General features: G+C 43.8%; 1 pseudogene; it reads left to right on the forward strand.

The window, feature by feature from the left end:
• Positions 1-17,026: 17,026 nt before the first annotated feature.
• Positions 17,027-18,025, forward strand: LOC117090913 (annotated as a pseudogene).
• Positions 18,026-19,830: the final 1,805 nt, after the last annotated feature.

The raw sequence follows: 19,830 nt of genomic DNA on the forward strand, positions 1-19,830 counted from the left end.
GGATCTCACCATTTTTCCCAGGCTGGCCTCAAACCCTGACCTCAAGTGATCCTCCCACCTTGGCCTCCCAAAGTTCTGGGATTGCAGGCGTGAGCCACTGCGCCTGGCCAATTCAATGGTTTTTAATAAATTCACAGATGTGTGCAACCATTGCCACAATTTTAGAACATTTTCATTGCCTCAAAAAGAAATTCCATACCTTTTCACTATCATCCTTTATCTCCCCACTCCCTGTGCCCAGCCCCTAAGGAACAAATAACTTACTTTCTATCTATGAATTTTCTTATTCTGAACTTTCAAATGAATGTAATCATATAATATGTGGACTTTTGGTGGGGTGTGGTAGCTCATACCTATAATCCAAGCATTTTGGGCGGCAGAGGTGGGCGGATCGCTTGAGCCCAGGAATTCGAGACCAGCATGGGTAACACGATGAAACCCTGCCTCTACAAAAAGTGCAAAAATTAGCCAGGCATGGTGGTGGGTACCTGTAGTCCCAGCTATTCAAGAGGCTGAGGTGAGAGGATCACCTGAGCCCAGGAGGTCAAGGCTGTGGTGAGCCACGATCATGTCACTGCACTCCAGCCTGGGTGACAGAGTGAGACCTTGTCTTAAAAAACAACAAAAAGTGTATTTTTGTGACTGGCTAGTTTTCATTTATAAGGTTTTCAAGGTTCACTGAACTTCTAGTATCAATATTTCATTTCTTTCTTTTTTTTTTTTTTGAGACAGAGTTTTGCCCTTGTTGCCCAGGTTGGAGTGCAATGGTGCGATCTCAGCTCACTGCAACCTCCGCCTCCCAGGTTCAAGCGATTCTTCTGCCTCAGCCTCCCTAGTAGCTGGGATTATAGGCACGCGCCACTATGCCCGGCTAATTTTGTATTTTTAGTAGAGACAGAGTTTCCCCAGGTTGGTCAGGCTGTCTCGAACACTCGACCTCAGGTGATCTGCCCACCTGGGCCTCCCAAAGTGCTGGGATTACAGGTGTGAGCCACTGTGCCCGGCCCTATTTCATTTTTTTTATGGTCAGATAATATTCAATTGTATGGATATGCCACATTTTGTTTATTCATTAGTCTGTTGACAGACGCTTGGATTGTTTCCACCGTTTTGCTATATATATATATATATTTTTTTTTTTTTTTTGAGACGGAGTCTCACTTTGTTATCCAGGCTGGAGTGCAATGGATTCAAGCAATTCTCCTGCCTCAGCCTCCCGAGTAGCTGGGACTATAGGCGTGTACCACCACACCTGGCTAATTTTTGCACTTTTAGTAGAGAGGGCATTTGGCAATGTTGGCCAGGCTGGTCTCAAACTCCGGACCTCAGGTGATCTGCCTGCCTCGGCCTCCCAAAGTGAGCCACCACGCCCGACCAGAATTGTTTTTTAACTTTTATTTTAGGTTCGGGCACACGTGCAGGTTTGTTATGTAGGGAAACCTGTGTCACGGGGGTTTGATGTACAGATTACTTCATCATCCAAGTACTAAGCCTAGCACCTAGTCACGTAGAAGTTTTTAAGTGTATGTATGTTCTCATTTCTCTTGGGTGTGTATGTAGGAGTAGAACTGTTGAGTTATATGGTGACTCTGTGTTTAATCATTTGAAAAATTGCTAGACTGTTTTCCGAAGTAACTATACCATTTTACATTTCCACCCACAGTGTATAAGCTGACTCCTCCACATCCAATTTGACACTTGTTACTACGTGTTTTTTTTTTTTAATTTTATTATGATGATTATTTTTTGAGATGGAGTCTTGCTCTGTCTCCCACGCTGGAGTGCAGTGGTGCAATCTCGGCTCACTGAAACCTCCGTCTCCCGGGTTCAAGCGATTCTCTCTGCCTCAGCCTCCTGAGTAGATGGGATTACAGGCACGCCCCACCGCGTCCAACTAATTTTTTGTATTTTTTAGTAGAGACAGGGTTTCACAATGTTGGCCAGGTTGGTCTTGAACTCCTGACCTCAGGTGATCTGCCCACTTCGGCCTCCCAAAGTGCTGGGATTATAGGTGTGAGCTACCACACCTGGCCTGTTTTTTATTTTTAAGTTTTGAGACAGAGTCTCGTTCTGTCGCCCAGGCTGGAGTGCAGTGGCATGATCTCGGCTCACTGCAGCCTCTGCCTCCCAGGTTCAAGCGCTTCTCCTGTCTCAGCCTCCCAAGTAGCTGGGACTACAGGTGTGCACCACCGTGCCTAGCTAATTTTTGTATTTTTAGTAGAGACTGAGTTTTGCCATGTTAATCAGGCTGGTCTTGAACTCCTGGCCTCAAGTTACCTCCCTGCCTCGGCCTCCCAAAGTGCTGGAATTACAGGCATGACCCACCGCGCCTGGCCCTGTTTTTTAATTCTAGCCATCTTAGTGGGTGTGAAGGGGTATCTCATTGCGGTTGAATATCCTCTGATGAAAAATGGTTTGTTCAAGGCTTTTGTTTATGATTCTGGATTGACTTTCTTTTGAAATTCTTTTTGTTTGTTTTTTTCTTTTTTTTTTTTTTTTTTTTTTTTTGAGACGGAGTCTTGCTCTGCCACCCAGGCTGGAGTGCAGTGGCCGGATCTCAGCTCACTGCAAGGTCCGCCTCACGGGTTTACGCCATTCTCCTGTCTCAGCCTCCGGAGTAGCTGGGACTACAGGCGCCCGCCACCTCGCCCGGCTAGTTTTTTGTATTTTTAGTAGAGACGGGGTTTCACCGTGTTAGCCAGGATGGTCTCGATCTCCTGACCTCGTGATCCGCCCGTCTCGGCCTCCCAAAGTGCTGGGATTACAGGCTTGAGCCACCGCGCCCGGCTGTTTTTTTCTTTTTTTAACTATTCTCTTTTTTTTACTTATTTTAGGTTTGGGAGTACGTGCGAAGGTTTGTTACATAGGGAAACGTGTCACAGGGGTTTGTTGTACAGATTATTTCATCACCCAGGTACTAAGCCCAATACCCGATAGTTATCTTTTCTGCTCCTCTCCCTCCTCCCACCCTCCCCCATCAAGTAGACCCCAGTGTCTGTTGTCCCCTTCTTTGTGTTCATAAGTTCTTACCATTTAACTCCCACTTAGAAGTGAGTGTGTGGGATTTGGTTTTCTTTTTTTTTTTTTTCTGTTTGAGACGAAGTCTCACTCTGTTGCCCAAGCTGGAGTGCAGTGGCGTGATCTTGGCTCACCACAACCTCCACTTCTTGGGTTCAAGTGGTTCTCCTGTCTCAGCCTCCCGAGTAGCTGGGACTACAGGCATGCGCCACTATGCCTGTGCGCCACCATGCCTGTGCACCACCATGCCTGGCTAATTTTTGTATTTTTAGTAGAGACGGGGTTTCACTGTGTTGGCCAGGCTGGTGGGATTGGTTTTCTGTTTCTGCGTTGGTTTGCTGAGTATAATGGCCTCCAGCTTCATCCATGTTCCCGTGAAAGATATGGTCTCATTCCTTTTTCTGGCTGCATAGTATTCCATGGTTTATATGTACCACATGTTCTTTATCCAATCTGTCATTGATGGACATTTAGGTAGATTCTATGTCTTTGCTATTGTGAACAGTGCTGTATGAACATATTCATGCATGGGTCTTTATGGTAGAATAATTTATATTCCTCTGGGTATACATCCAGTAATGGGATTGCTGGGTTGTGAAATTCTTTATATATATAGATTAGAGGACTTTGTAAGATTTTCAGATTTGCAGAAAGTTCAGGATAAACTTCAGTACTGCAAATATCTTCTTCAGTCTATGGGTTGCCTTCTCACTCTTTCAGTAATGTCTTTTGATGAACAAAAGTTCTTAATTTTAATATAGTTCAAGTGAATGATTTTATTATTCTATTTAAGAATCTTGCCTGGGTGTGGTGGCTCACGTCTGTAATCCTAGCACCTTGGGAGGCTGAGGTGGGAGGATCACTTGAGGCCAGGAGTTTGAAAGCAGCTGTCTCTACAAAATCAAAATCAAAATAAAGAGAAAGAAATCTTTACCGCAGGGTCAGAAAATGCTTTCCTTATGTTTTCAAATACAAGCTTTTTTTTTTTTTTTTAGAAAACAGGGTCTCACCCTCTCACTGTCACCCAGGTTGGAGTACAGTGGTGCAATCTCAGCTCATTGCAACTTCTGCCCCCTGGCCTCAAGCAATCCTCCCACCTCAGCCTCCTGAATTGCTGGGACCACAGGAGGCACATGCCACCACACCTCGCTAATTTTTTCTATTGTTTTGATAGAGTTTGACAGATTGTTGCCCAGACTGGTCTCGAACTCCTGAGCTCAAGCAATCTGCCTGCCTCGGCCTCCGAAAGTGTTGACATTACACTGCACCCAGCTAAAAGCTGTTTTGTTTTAATTTTATCTGATATTGCTTTTTGCACATGGTATGAGCTAGGTCAAGAGACTTTGTTTTCCTACATGGGTATTTAATATGGCTCAGATCATCTATTGAAAGACCATTCTTTTCCCACTACATTATAGCATGTTGCTTTTATCATAAATAAGGTAGCCATACATGGGAGAGTTTATTTCTGGATTCTGTTTTGTATCATTGTTTACTTTGCCTATCCTTGCAACAATATCTCACACACACGCATACACACACACTAGAGTTTTATTATAGTTCTTGGTCTGGGGTAGTGTCATCCTCTAGGTTTTGTGATTCTTCTTCAAGATAGCCCTAGCTATTCTTGGCATTTTGAATGTCCATATAAATTTAAATCAGTTTGTTAATTTCTTCAAAAAACCTGCTGGGGATTTGGGAGGATTGCTTTGAAGCTGTAGAGTTGAAGATGACTGACATCTTCATAATATTAAGTTTCCAATTTATGAACATGCTCTATCCCTTAAGTATTAAGTCCATCTTCAATTTCTCTCAGCAGTGTTTTGTAACTTTTAGTGTAGTGGGTGTTGCACATCTTATATTAAATTCATTCCCAGGCCGTTGGTTCTTTTGATGCTATGTAAACAATTTCAGTAATAGCATCTAATTTCCTCTTTATTTTGTATGTGGATCTTGAATCCAGCAACTTTGCTAAATTTGCTTATTGTCCTGTTTTTTTCTTAGGTTCTTTTAAATTATCTTGGTACACAATTGTGTGGTCCATGAATAATGACAGCATAGTGGACTTTGTGGCACAGCACCCAGAACCACCCCCTTCCAAGACAGAAGCATTTATTCCTACAGTTCCTGGGAGTGTTAACAGCTGACAGCTACCAGTTGTGGCCCCTCTGGACTTTTGCCCATAGCGGCCTATCCCCTGTGATGATGCATTCGTTACTCTCTTCTTCCTCTTCTAAAGACATCAGTCACATTGGATTAGCCACCCTTATGGCCGCATTTCACCTTAATTACCTCTTTAAAGGCTCTCTTTCCAAATACAGTCACATTGGTGGTTATGGCTTCAACATATACATTTGGAGGGCAGGTGTGGTGGCTCACACCTGTAATCCTAGCACTTTGGGAGGCCAAGGCAGGAGGATTGCTTGCGCCCAGGAGCTAGAGATCAGCCTGGGCAACACAGGGAGACTCATCTCTACAATAAATAAATAAATAAATAAATAAATAAATAAATAAATAAAATTTAACTGGGTGTGGTGGTGCATACTTGCAGTCTCAGAAACTTGGGGGCCGAAGTGGGAGGATCACTTAAGCCCAGGAGGTCGAGCCGAGATCACGCCACTGCAGCACTCAAGCCTGGGCAACAGAGCGAGACCCTGTCTCAAACAAAACAAAACAAAACAAAAAAACCCATATACATTTTGGGGAACACATTTCAGTTCATAATAAAGTGGAAAAATTAAAAGAAATTAAATTTACAGTTCAAAGTTAGGCTAGAATAGGTGTGAAGTAGCCCCCCCGAAATAAGAGTCAAGAAAGAATATTAACTGCTCCTCTGTAAGGTCTGTGAAGCATTAACCATATCTCTCCCGAACATATTTTGTAAGTTCTGTAAGCTCCTGTTTTTCTTGCTGTGCAGCTGCAAAGTCACAAGACAGATAAACATGAGTTGCAAGACATGTTTTCCCAAGATGTAAGCTGGGTCCTAAGAATGTCACCTGATGATTAACTGCTTTGTTCTCGCTTTTGTAAGCCAGCTTCCTGCATCATATAATTCCCGCCTCAAAGCGCATAAAAGACATTCGTTTTCTTTGCTGCTCAGACTTTCAAGATGCATGTCTGCTGAGCCGCTGTACACCTAAAATAGTCCCCTCTGAACTCCACTTAGTCTCTCCAGTTTCTGATTTCTCACTACAATAACATATCCCTGAAGAGATTTTGGTTTGAGCGATCAAAAATAACAATTGTGTTTTCTGTGACGCAGACATGAGGAAACATATGGACTCAAACATTTGTTATTACCTACCTCCTAAAATTATTTTTTAAAATATTTTTTAAAAGCATACATTATTTTGCATATTTTCAGTCAACATCTAATTTTTTTTTTTTTTTTTTTTTTTTTTTTTTTTTGAGACAGGGTCTCTGTCACCCATGCTGGAGTACAGTGGTGCAATCATGGCTCACTGCAGTCTCCACATCCCAGGCTCAAGCAATCCTCCTGCCTCAGCCTCCTGAGTACCTGAGACTACAGGTGTTTGCCACCACATCAGGCTAATTCTTGTACTTTTGTAGAGACGAGCTTCCGCCATGTTGCCCAGGCTAGTCTCAAACTCCTGGGCTCAAGCAATCATCCCATGTCAGCCTCCCAAAGTGCTGGAATTACTGGTGTGAACCACTGTGCCTAGCCTTCATCCACTTTTATCAGAGAATTTTATTTAATATGTTTTTATGCTTAAAAGTTTTATTGGCCATCTTATCAAAGGTTCTGCCATAAAAATACGTATTTAACTTCAGATATCAAAGCATTTTTATTGTATAAGGCTCAAATATATTCAAGGCTTCTTGCAGATTGAGGTAACATCACAATTAGACATATTGGATCAAAACAGCATGCATTTTTAAAATAAGAAGTTAAAAAATATCACTTCTTTTGTTTTGAGATGGAGTCTTGCTCTGTTGCCCAGGCTGGAGTGCAGTGGTGTGATCTCTGCTCACTGCAACCTCCGCCTCCCGGGTTCAAGCAATTCTCCTGCCTCAGCCTCTCTAGTAGTTGCGATTACAGGTACACACCACCACACCCAGTTAGTTTTTTGTACTTTTAGTAGAGAGGGCGTTTCACTACGCTGGCCAGGCTGGTCTTGAACTCCTGACCTCAAGTGATCCTCCCGCCTTGCCTTCCAAAGTGCTGGGATTGCAGTTGTGAGCCACTGAGCCCAGCCAAAAAATATTACATATTTTGGTAAATATTAGACATAACAAAAAGTAAAAATTAGAAACACATTTGCTAATTACATGAATGTTGTTGGGATTTTTTCCAATTATCCAATAATATATTAGTGAATGCATTCACAGATGACGATTGCTTATTTCTTTTTTGCTTTTTTTGACACAGAGTCTCACTCCGTCCCCCAGGCTGGAGTGCAGTGGCACAATCTCAGCTCACTGCAACCTCCACCTCCTGGGTTCAAGTGATTCTCCTGCCTCAGCCTCCCTAGTAGCTGGGACTACAGGCGCCTGTCACCACACCTGGCTAATTTTTGTATTTTTAGTAGAGATGGGGTTTCACCATGTTGGGCAGGCTGGTCTCGAACTCCTGATCTCAAGTGATCCACCCACCAAAGTGCTGGGATTACAGGTGTGAGCCACCATGCCTGGCCTATAATTTGCTTATTTCTAGAATGAGACAAGAATCAAGATTAATTGTATTCCAATTTTTAATTTCTTTAGGTATCTTATTTGAGAAATTCCACTCATATAAATAGGAATAGAAGGCATTTAGTTTTAGCAATGCCAGTGAATTTTGTGAACTCTTTCAAGTTACATACCAAAACCTTATGATAATCTTTCATCAAAAACTGATTTATCAGCACTCAACTTGATTAGATGCTCCTTTAATTTGGTTAAAAGAATTATAAATCTTGACTTCCAAAAAGATTTTTCATTAACGTGCTTTATCTACACAAAGTGACAATATTTCCAATTATCTTTGGTGGTCAAGAGGTTGTGTGTGTGTGTGTGTGTTTGTGTGTATGTGTGTGCGTGTGTTTACCCTAGAACAACATACCATGGAATGAATGAGAGTTGCAGTAACCTTCTGTAAAGTGAGCAGGGAGAGGGGAAAGAAGATGCTTTGACACATAGAGAATATTCTTGGTGAAGTGTCAAGATGGAGACTGCATGTGGAAGTCAAAAATCTGGAAATTTCAGCCCTATCCCTGTTGGAAAGGTTTTGTACACCCCAGAGACACATGTACTCCAGTTTGAAAATTGCTGATGTAGTATATATCTGGTGTCAATCAGCCTGTGTTCAAATAACAGCTCTACATCTTGCTAGCTGAATGACTTTGGGCAATTTATTTAATCTAACCATACCTCAGTTTCCTCCTTGGTAAAATGGGAGAGATAATACCTCAAAGAGTGGTAGTAAAGATAAAATTATCTATGTAAAGTACTTAAAACTGACAGGGAGGAAGGGAGGGATTGCAAATTAGCACTAGAAAGCTTTGGGGGTGATATGTTCCATTATCTTGATTATGGTGATAGTTTCATGGTTGCATACGTTAATATTCATCAAATTGTACACTAAATATATGCTGTTGATTGTATACCAATTTTACCTTAGGAATGCTGTTTTAAACCTGGGCGCGGTGGCTCACCTCTGTAATCCCAGCACTTTGGGAGGCTGAGGCAGGCGGATCACTTTGCGGTCAGGAGTTCGAGACCAGCCTGGCCAACATGGTGAAACACCTACTAAAAATATAAAAACTAGCCTAGCATGGTGGCACACGCTTGTAATCTCAGCTACTTGGGAGGCCAGAGATTTGCTTGCACCTGGGAGGTGGGGGTGCAGTGAGCCAAGATCACACCACTGCACTACAGCCTGGGTGAAAAAGCGAGACTCCATCTCAAAAAAAGAAAAGAAGAATGCTGTTTTAAAAATCTTTCATTTTTTGTTTTTAAAAAATAGGGACAGGGTTTCACCATGTTGCCCAGACTTTTATCTGACTCCTGGACTTGAGGGGTCCACTGGCCCCAGCCTCCCGAGCCACTGTGCCCGGCCTGTCTTAAAAATCTTCATTGGCATTTAATATGTATTCAATAAATATTAGCTATTATTGTGAAGAGAGATTCTGGACCCTTCTTGCCAGGAGTTAAAATTTCCAGTCTCAATCTAGGCCCCCGCTGTTTCCCTAGGGCCTTTCTTCTCTACAGCTTTTCCCTTCCTCAGCCCCAGGAAAGGTGGAGGCGACACCTTCCGGTCAGAGAGGAGATTACACAATGGTGTCCTGCGTTTAAACTTTTTGTTGTTTTAGCATTTATTTTCGAATAGACAATACATGCCCATGTACAAATTCAAAGGTCCAAAAAGACACCTTTCACATTTCTTCTCTCAGTTCCCTCCTCCGAGGTAACCTATACTATTAGTTTTGCCAAATGTCAGCGCCTTGAAATACCACCCGAAATCTCACAGATAGGCAAAGCTGAGTTTATTCATGTCATAGCAAGGAAGCACACTGCCTTGCGGAACTTTAGCTGCATCTGGGAGGTGAGGGCAAAGGGAGGGTATTTATGAGGTTCTCGGTTGGATTAAGGTGGGTCTTTCAGTGAAGGGTTCAGATTAAGTTTGGGTACGGATCATGATTTAGCAAGGTGAGGGTTTAAAAAGGTTTTTTTTTTAGCATGAATAATCATTTGATAACTGTGTACCGGAAAGCTAAGCAGTTTAAAATACGTTGTCTGGGTATTCCTGAAATGAACAATAACATTATTTAAAAGTTTTATTTTAAAAAGTGTTTTAAATTAAAAAAAAAAAAAAGGGCTGGGCGCAGTGGCTCATGCCTGTAATCTCAGGACTTTGGGAGACCGAGGTGGATGGATTACCTGAGATCGGGAGTTGCAGACCAGCTTGACCAATATAGAGAAACCCCGTCTCTATTAAAAATACAAAATTAGCCGGGTGTGGTGGCACACGCCTGTAATCCCAGCTACTAGGGAAGCTGAGGCAGGAGAATCGCTTGAACCCGGGAGGCGGAGGTTGTGCTGAGCCGAGATCATGCCATTGCACTCAGTCCTGGGCAACAAGAGCAAAACTCGGTCTCAAAAAAAAAAAAAAAAAAAAAAAAAAGCATAAGAATGATACAATTGACTTTGGGGATTGAGGGGAAAGGGTGGGAAGGGAGAGAGGAATAACAAACCACAAATTGGGTTCGGTGCATACTGCTCGGGTGATGGGTCCACCAAAATCTCACAAATCACCACTAAAGAACTTATTCGTGTAACCAAATACCACCTGTTCCCCAAAAACCTATAGAAATAAAAAGTTTTTTTTTTTTTTTTTTTGAGACGGAGTCTCGCTCTGTCGCCCAGGCTGGAGTGCAGTGGCTGGATCTCAGCTCACTGCAAGCTCCGCCTCGGAGGTTTAGGCCATTCTCCTGCCTCAGCCTCCCGAGTAGCTGGGACTACAAGCGCCCGCCACCTCGCCCGGCTAGTTTTTTTTTTTTTGTATTTTTTAGTAGAGACGGGGTTTCACCATGTTAGCCAGGATGGTCTCGATCTCCTGACCTCGTGATCCGCCCGTCTCGGCCTCCCAAAGTGCTGGGATTACAGGCTTGAGCCACCGCGCCCGGCAGAAATAAAAAGTTTTTAAAAAAATTTTATTTTGTGAGTGCAGAGTAGGTATATGGGATACATGAGATATTTTGATACAGGCATGCAATGTGTAATAATCACATCAGGGTAAATGGGATATCCATGACCTCAAGCATTTATCCTTTGTGTTACAAACAATACAATTAGGCCAGGCACAGTGGCTCACGCCTGTAATCCCAGGACTTTGGGAGGCTGAGGTGGGTGGATTATTTAAGGTCAGGAGTTTGAGACCAGCTTGGCCAACATGGCGAAACCCCATCTCTACTGAAAACACAGAAATTACCTGGGTGTGGTGGCAGGCGCCTGTAATTCCAGCTACTCGGGACGCTAGGGCAGAAGAATTGCTTGAACCTGGGAGGCGGAGGTTGCAGTGAGTCGAGACTGAGCCACTGCACTCCAGCCTGGGTGGCAGAGTGAGACTCTGTTTCAAGAAAAAATAATAATAATACTATTGTACTTTTAGTTATTTTTAAATGCACACTAAATTACTATTGTTTAGAGTCACCATGTTGTGCTATCAAATACTACATTTTATTCATTCTATTTTTTTGTACCCATTAACCATTCCCGCTACAGTTTTTATATTTGGGGCAAGAGCTTTCTGAAATACTAAAGTATTGTTGGTAAAGACAGTGGTGGCCGGGCGCGGTGGCTCAAGCCTGTAATCCCAGCACTTTGGGAGGCCGAGATGGGCGGATCACGAGGTCAGGAGATCGAGACCATCCTGGCTAATACGGTGAAACCCTGTCTCTACTTAAAAATACAAAAAACTAGCTGGGCGACGAGGCGGGCGCCTGTAGTCCCAGCTACTCGGGAGGCTGAGGCAGGAGAATGGCGTAAACCCGGGAGGCGGAGCTTGCAGTGAGCTGAGATCCGGCCACTGCACTCCAGCCTGGGTGGCAGAGCAAGACTCCGTCTCAAAAAAAAAAAAAAAAAAAAAAAAGACAGTGGAATAGCAAAGTCAAGCTAATGTAGACAGTAAAGTGTGTGGGTGTGGCTTGGCTAATTCTCAGCTTCTGGTATATCTTTTCAGAGATATTCTGTGCTTGTTCAATTATACATGTATAAATTTTTTTTTTAATCTTTTTATTTTTTTGGAGACAGAGTCTTGCTCTGTCACCCAGGCTGGAGTGCAGTGGCAAGATCTCAGCTCACTGCAACCTCCGCCTCTCAGGTTCAAGTGATTCTCCTGCCTCAGCCTCCCAAGTAGGTGGGATTACAGGCGTCCGCCACCACACCTGGCTAATTTTTTTGTATTTTTAGTAGAGACAGGGTTTCATCATGTTGGCCAGCCTGGTCTGAAACTCCTGACCTCAAGTGATCCTCCCCTCTTGGCCTCCCAAAGTGCTGGGATTACAGGCGTGAGCCACTGCACCCAGCCTACACATATATAAATTTAAGAAATGTGGTATTTTTCCCTTTACCAGTTGTTGCAGAAATCCAGAAACTGAGTATGAGATATTCCTTATGTAATAGCAATCCGACACCATTTGCTCTGTGGTGATATGTGATGTACTTTCCCAAAGTATGTATATTTAAGTATTTTGTGTTGAATGGAATGACTGAAGTATTCTAGTGTTTTCCCTCTCAGCAATGTATCTAACAGATTATGGTTTTGGCAAAATCTGTGGGGCACATTTTCTTATTTCCGGTTTCCTCTTTTCCATCACAAAGCAGAGTACAGGGCTGAGTGGCAGGGGACAGAAATAATTATTCCATAAGCACTGAAATCTGAAGGCCAGGAGAGGGGCCTTCATTAAATGCGAATCTATTGGGCACCCACTAAGTGGCAGGCACTGCACTGGGAACAGGATGAGTGTGACAACCACACTCCCTGCCGTTCCCAGGCTCGCAGCTTAGTGAGGGAGAGCAACACTGCTTGCCCTTCATAAGGGGGATGAATGTGACAAAGCACAGTCAGGTTGTGGGAACCTAACCTATCTTTGGCTGAAGTAAGAATTCCCATAAGTGACACTTGAGTTGCAAGCTGAAGAATCAGCAGGAATGAGACAGGTGAGGGATGGGATGTGGAAGGATTGTTCTAGTAAGGGGAAACAGCCTAGGAATCCTTCTCTGGAACTGAGATTACTTTTCTCCGTTTTTCTGGTTTCTGTGTTCAGCCATTCATTCTGTACATCTTGTGGTCTGCTTTCCAGATAATTCTAAATGTACACAGAGAATTTCCAAGTGAGGAAGTCACCATCCTAAATACATACCCTGTGACTAAAGTCCCTCCTCAGCGAGAGCCTCTCATGTTAGTGGTCCTAGGGAGACAGGACCCTGTACCTTTTTTAGTTCTCAGCAGATGGAGTGAAGACTGTTTTCTGCATTCTTGATAAAGTTCAAGAAATGCCCATCATTGGCAGAAAATACAATTATAATTTCTTAGAATTGGAAATGTCTTTAGAAATCATGTAATCAGGGCCGGGCGTGGTGGCTCACCCCTGTAATCCCAGCACTTTGGGAGGCTGAGGTGGGCAGATCACGGGGTCAAGCGATTGAGACCATCCTGGCCAACATGGTGAAACCCTGTCTCTAATAAAAATACAAAACTTAGCCGGGTGTGGTGGCCTGCACCTGTAGTACCAGCTACTAGGGAGGCTGAGACAGGAGAATTGCTTGAATCCGGGAGGCGGAGGTTGCAGTGAGCCGAGATCGCGGCACTGCACTCCAGCCTGCCAATAGAACGAGACTCCGTCTCAAAAAAAAAAAAAAAACATGTAATCAGGTCTCGTCAACTGAAAAATGAGGAAAATAAGACCCAAAGTGCAGAATTCCTTTCTAAAAATTTTAATTATTTTAAAATTATTATTTTATTTATTTATTTATTTTTGAGATGGAGTTTTACTCTTGTTGCCCAGGCTGGAGTACAATGGTGTGATCTCAGTTCACTGCAACCTCCACCTCCCCGGTTCAAAAGATTCTCCTGCTTCAGCCTCTCGAGTAGCTGGGATGTGCACACCACCACACCCAGCTAATTTTTTTGTATTTTTAGTAGAGACAGGGTTTCGCCATGTTGGCCAGGCTGGTCTCAAACTCCTGACCTCAGGTGGTCCTCTCTGCTCGGCCTCCAAAAGTCTTGGGATTACAGGCGTGAGCCACTGCGGCTGGCCATATATATATATTTTTTAAGAGACAAGGACTCTCCCTGTCTTCCAGGCTGGAGTGGAGGGTGTGATCATGGCTCACTGTAGCCTCAAACTCCTGGCCTCAAGCGTTTCTTCCACCTCAGTTTCCCAAAGTATTAGCATTACTGGGGTGGATCACCTTGTGGTGCTCCACAGTACAGAATGTTTTATAATATCCAGGAGACCCGAGGGCTACAGAAACTGAACAGGTTGTAATCTTGCAGAAAATCAGATGTGCTGATCAAATGTCTCTCTCCTCATTAGCCTTCGGGGATGTGTGGGAGGTGGGGGCGATTTGAAAGCAAGGATAAGGTAGCAGGGTGCAGCAGCTTGCGCCTGTAAGGCCAGCGTTTTGGGAGGCTGAGATGGGTGGATTGCTTGAGCCCAGAAGTTCGAGACCATCCTAACATGGTGAAACACTGTCTCTACAAAAAAAATACAAAAATTGCCTGTCATCCCAGCTGCTCAGGAGGCTGAGGCAGGAGAATCGCTTGAACCCAGGAGGTGGAGGTTGCAGTAAGCCGAGATCCCGCCTTTGCACTCCAGCCTGGGTGACAAGAGCAAAACTCTGTCTCAAAAGAAAAAAAAAAAAAGAAAGTAACCAGACATGGTGGTTCATGCCTATAGTCCCAGCTACTTGGGAGGATATGGTGGGAGAATCACCTGAGTATGGACAGGATGAGGCTGCAATGAGCGGTGATGGAGCTACTACTCTCCAGCCTGGGCGACAGAGCAAGACTGTCTCAAGAAAAAAAAAACAAAAAACGATAAGGTACCTAGACTTTTTTTTTTTTTTTTTAACTTGAAAAATGGTCACTTTACAAACAGAACAGTGGGCTCCATATTGTCTATATTAACAGATGTGTTATTGTCTATATTAACATAAGTACAAAAAGACTTCCCTAAAGAGAAATGGGAGTATTAAATTCTTATTTTTGCTGTAACACATTACAACAATCCGAGTAGCTTTAAACAGCACACATTTATGACCTTATGGTTCTGGAGGTAGGAAGTCTGAAATAGGTTTCACAGGGCAGCAGCCAGGGTGTGGCACGCCCATGCTGCCTCTGGAAGCTTAGGGAAGAATTCTGTTCCTGTCTTTTCTAGTTTTCAGAGCTGCATTCCTTGCTTTCCTTGGCTCATGGCCTCCTCTTTCCTATTTGAAGGCCACAGCAGAGCATCTATAAATTTCTCTGCCTCCATCAGCACAGCACATTGTGTCCCTCTGATCTCCCGCCTCCCTCTTATAAGGACTCCGTGATTGCACTGAGCCCATGCAGACAATGCAGGATAATCTCCCACCCATCTCAAGATCCTTAATTTAATCATGTATGCAACGTTTCTTCTGCCACATAAAGTAACATTAATGGGATTAGGATGTGGACAACTTGGGGATGATTATTCAGCCTACCACGATGTCATGGATTTTTTTTTTTTCTTTGAGATAGAGTCTCACTCTGCCGTCTCGGCTGGAGTGCAGTGGCAAGATCTCGGCTCACTGCACACTCCACCTCCCAAGTTCAAGGGATTCTCCCGTCTCAGTTTCCCAAGTAGCTGGGATTACAGGTGCTCACCACCATGCCCGGGTAATTTTTGTATTTTTAGTAGAGATGGGTTTCCCCATGTTGGCCAGGCTGGCCTCAAATCCCTGACCTCAAAGATCTGCCTGCCTCGGTCTCCCCAAGTGCTGGGTTACAGGGATGAGCCACCGCGCCTGGCCTGGCATGGATAATTTTAAGGAAAACAATTCATCAACTCAACTTCCAAAGGCACTTTCCCAAAACTGCCCATGGGTGTGAAGAGAGTGAAGCAGTCAGGTTGTTTCTTCCTTTTCACCTCCTCTTTCACAGTTGCCTCCTCAAGCTTTGCGAAAGAAAGGCTTACCTCCGGCTGGGCTCACGCCTGTAATCCCAGCACTCTGGGAGGCCGAGGCGGGTGGATCACGAGGTCAGGAGTTTGGGACCAGCCTGGTTAACATGGTGAAACTCCGTTGTCTACTATAAATACAAAAATTAGCTGGGCGTGGTGGTGCATGCCTGTAATCCCAGCTACTTGGGAGGCTGAGGCAGGAGAACTGGTTGAACCCAGCAGGTAGAGGTTGCAGTGGGCCGAGATTGTACCACTGCACTCTAGCCTGGGCAACAGAGTGAGACTTTGTCTCAGAAAAAAAAGAAAAAGAAAAAAAAAGACTTCTACATGGCATCCATTTAACTGAGCTTCATTTCCTTTTTTTGTTTAATAATAATTTATCAAAATTTGCATCATTATTGTTTTCATCTAATTATATACCACTAATAATTGTAATGATTACTGAGTCTGGAATGTACTGTCAAGACACTTCGACCTTTAGGATGACAAATGATTTCTTTTCTTTTCTTTTTTTTTTCAGACAGAGTTTCACTCTTGTTGCCCAGGCTGGAGTGCAATGGTACGATGTCGGCTCACTGCAACCTCCGCCTCCCAGGTTCAAGCAATTCTCCTGCCTCAGCCTCCGAAGTAGCTGGGATTAACAGGCATGTGCCACCATGGCCGGCTAATTTTCCTTTTTTTTTTTTTTTTTTTTGAGATGGAATCTTGCTCTGTGGCCCAGGCTGGAGTGCAGTGGTGCAATCTCGGCCCACTGCAACCTCCGACTCCCGAGTTCACGCCATTCTCCTGCCTCAGCCACCCGAGTAGTTGGGACTACAGGCGCCAGCCACCACGCACAGCTACTTTTTTGTATTTTTAGTAGAGATGGGGTTTCACAGTGTTAGCCGGGATGGTCTCGATCTCCTGACCTCGTGATCTGCCCACCTCAGCTTCCCAAAGTGCTGGGATTACAGGCGTGAGCCACCACACCCGGCCACAACCGGCTAATTTTCATATTTTTAGTAGAGATGGGGTTTCACCATGTTGGTCAGGATGGTCTCGAACTCCTGACCTCAAGTCATCCGCCCACCTCAGCCTCACAAAGTGCTGGGATTACAGGTGTGAATCACCATGCCTGGCCATGATTTCTTTTTTAAAAAACATATTTTATGGGGAGAACTCATCAAGCCCAGGAGGTGGTGGAAAGAGACAGGGTTTCACTATCTTGGCCAGGCTGGTCTCGAACTCCTGACCTCGTGATCCACCCGCCTCAGCCTCCCAAAGTGCTGGGATTACAGGCATGAGCCCCTGCACCCGGCCAGAAAACAGACATTTCTTATATGGAAGTCCTGGTAGTTCTCCAGGCTGGAGGACACACCTAAACATGGAATTTCAATGCCGGGCAGCCAGGGCCAAATCCACATCCCCCCAACATCAGGTACCTTGGAGGTTCCAATCTCGCCACCTATCAACCCACCCTTTCCCCCAGGCTCCTGTCCTCCTCCCCCAGGACCTCCCCAGGGCAATCCAGCTTTCCCCCCAGGTAGGCCCCTCATCCTGTGCCACAGCCAGGGTATCCAGGATGCCAACCCTCGGGTCCCTACCTTCTCCATACCCACCGCCTGCCCCTGGAATGCCTCCTGTGAATCCCTTGGCTCCTGGCATGGTTGGACCAGCAGTGATAGTGGACAAGATGCAGAAAAAAATGAAGAAAGCCCATAAAAAGATGCATAAGCACCACAAGGATGGCAAACGTTCCTCCTCTTCCTCCTCTTCTTCCATCAGTGATTCTGACTGAATACAGGCCCTGGACCCTTCTCTCAAGTGTCACCAGTTCTGCTCTCCCATCAAGCTTCAGATGCCATGTTGTACTGGGGAAAGTAGCCCTTGTGCTCTCCACCCCTACCCCCACCTGAGCCTCACCCTGCTGTTCAGCCCTGAGCGGCTAGGGAAAATGGGAAGAGGATTGCCATGGCCTGGCCATCTTCTTGCTGCTTGGATAGATCATATAGCTAATGAGTTTAGCAAGGGAACTATTTTTTGAAGGTGATGAACTAAATATTGAAGACAAGTTTGAGATCTGTAAAACGTGGTTTTTTACTTCTGCTTCTAATATTTGTGATTGGGGAGGTTTGTGGAAATTTAATTATGATGAAAAACCTCTATCTTTTTTGTAATGTTGGCATACTTGGGGAATTCAGTGGCAAATACATTCCCCAGCAGGCCTTTTGTTGGCTGCACTAACTCAAGGTTGCTGGGAAGTAGAATCCATTTGGTCGATGAGCTTTGACTGCTGTTTGGGAACCTCACCTCTCCTCCTTAGCCCAATATGCTGTCTCAGGTCCTATTCTCATTCTCCAGCTCTCAGTCCAAATAAAGTTATTTCTCCTGGAAAAAAAAAATGTTATGGATGCAGTTTCAGTTTAGTTTCTAGTTCTGCAGGTCAGAAGTCTGAAATGGGTTTCACTGGGCTGAAAACAAGTTGTTGGCAGGGCTACACCCTCCTTAGGCTCTAGGGGAAAAGGCGGCATCAACCAAGCATAAAATAGATCATGATAAAATCTGTGAGAAAAATGGAATGTAAATACTAGATCAAGGAGGAAAAAAATGACAAAATTTTAATGCTAAAAATAACACTTTGATGAAAATAAAGACCTTTTTAGCTGCTGTGGTGTCTTGTGACTGTAGTCCCAGAACTTTGGGAGTCTTGAGGTGGGAGGATTGCTTGAGCCCCGGAGTTCAAGACCAGCCTGGACAACATGGCAAGCCACTGCCCAACCTACAAAAACAAACAATCAAGTAAATAAGTACTTTTTCATGTATTTTTAAATTAGGTGATAGCCTCTGGCCTCTGTCTTTCACATGTATTCTACTGAATATATTTATAAGAATGATGTTTAATTTATTTTATTATTTTTTTTTTTTTTGAGACGGAGTCTCGCTCTGCCGCCCAGGCTGGAGTGCTGTGGCCAGATCTCAGCTCACTGCAAGCTCCGCCTCCCGGGTTCACGCCATTCTCCTGCCTCAGCCTCCCGAGTAGCTGGGACTACAGGCGCCCGCCACCTCGCCCGGCTAATTTTTTTGTATTTTTTAGTAGAGACGGGGTTTCACCGTGTTAGCCAGGATGGTCTCGATCTCCTGACCTCGTGATCCACCCGTCTCGGCCTCCCAAAGTGCTGGGATTACAGGCTTGAGCCACCGCGCCCGGCCTGATGTTTAATTTAAAATCAATTTTTACAAATCTGCCAGTAATTACATGCTTTGTAACTATTTACATTTGTGATGTCAAATTTTAGATGTCAACTTAAAAATGTATAAGGGGCACATTTAAAGTCTTTTATTTTGATAAACACTTTAACATTAAAAAATTAATTTTGCAAATGGTGATTCTCTGAATTCTCATGTTAACTCTTTAAAATTTTATTTCCTTTAGGGGAAATACATTACAAACCACAAAGCTTCATCTTAAAACATAGAGATGCTTTAGAAATGGATGACATTTACTTAGCTCTCTCTCTTTCCCATTGTGACCACAAAAATGTCAACAAATAGACAACAGACCTATACAAAAGTCTATGATAAGCAGCAGATTTATCACTCACAGCCGTAATTTCTAACTCTGACTTTCCTTGCTGGGAAGTTTTTTGTTGTTTTGGGTTTTTTAGATTACTTTAGAAAACCATTTATTAAAGGAAGAGCGTTTAAACATTAATTTAGGTTAACATAAAGAGTGTAGCCACTCCCTAGATCTAGGAATAGATTGCCAGCAACCCAGAGCTCAAATGTACTAATTCCCCATCAGATCCCCTTCCCAGCCCCCAGAGGAAACTACTCCATTGACATTAGCAGTAATAATTTCCTTGCTTTACTTTCTGGTTATAATACCCATGTATGCCTTTCCAAACGTTGAAGTTTAGTTCTGTCTGGCTTTGAACTTGATATAAATGAACAAGTATTTCAGACAGCATGTATTCTTTTGTCTGGGCTTCCATTACTTAATATTAGGTTTTTAAGATTCATATATATTGTTGCCTGTAGCTATACTTCATTTATTTTCACTGTAGTGTCGAATTTTTACCATTGTATGAACAAATGACAATGTAGCCATTTTATTGCTGATAAATAGTTGTTGTTGTGAACATCCTTGTACATGACTCCAAGTGGACACAAGCACAGGTTCATAAGAGTG

The sequence above is a fragment of the Trachypithecus francoisi genome, unplaced genomic scaffold (genome assembly GCF_009764315.1).
Source record: "Trachypithecus francoisi isolate TF-2019V2 unplaced genomic scaffold, Tfra_2.0 Lachesis_group11, whole genome shotgun sequence".
Classification (NCBI taxonomy): Eukaryota; Metazoa; Chordata; class Mammalia; order Primates; family Cercopithecidae; genus Trachypithecus; species Trachypithecus francoisi.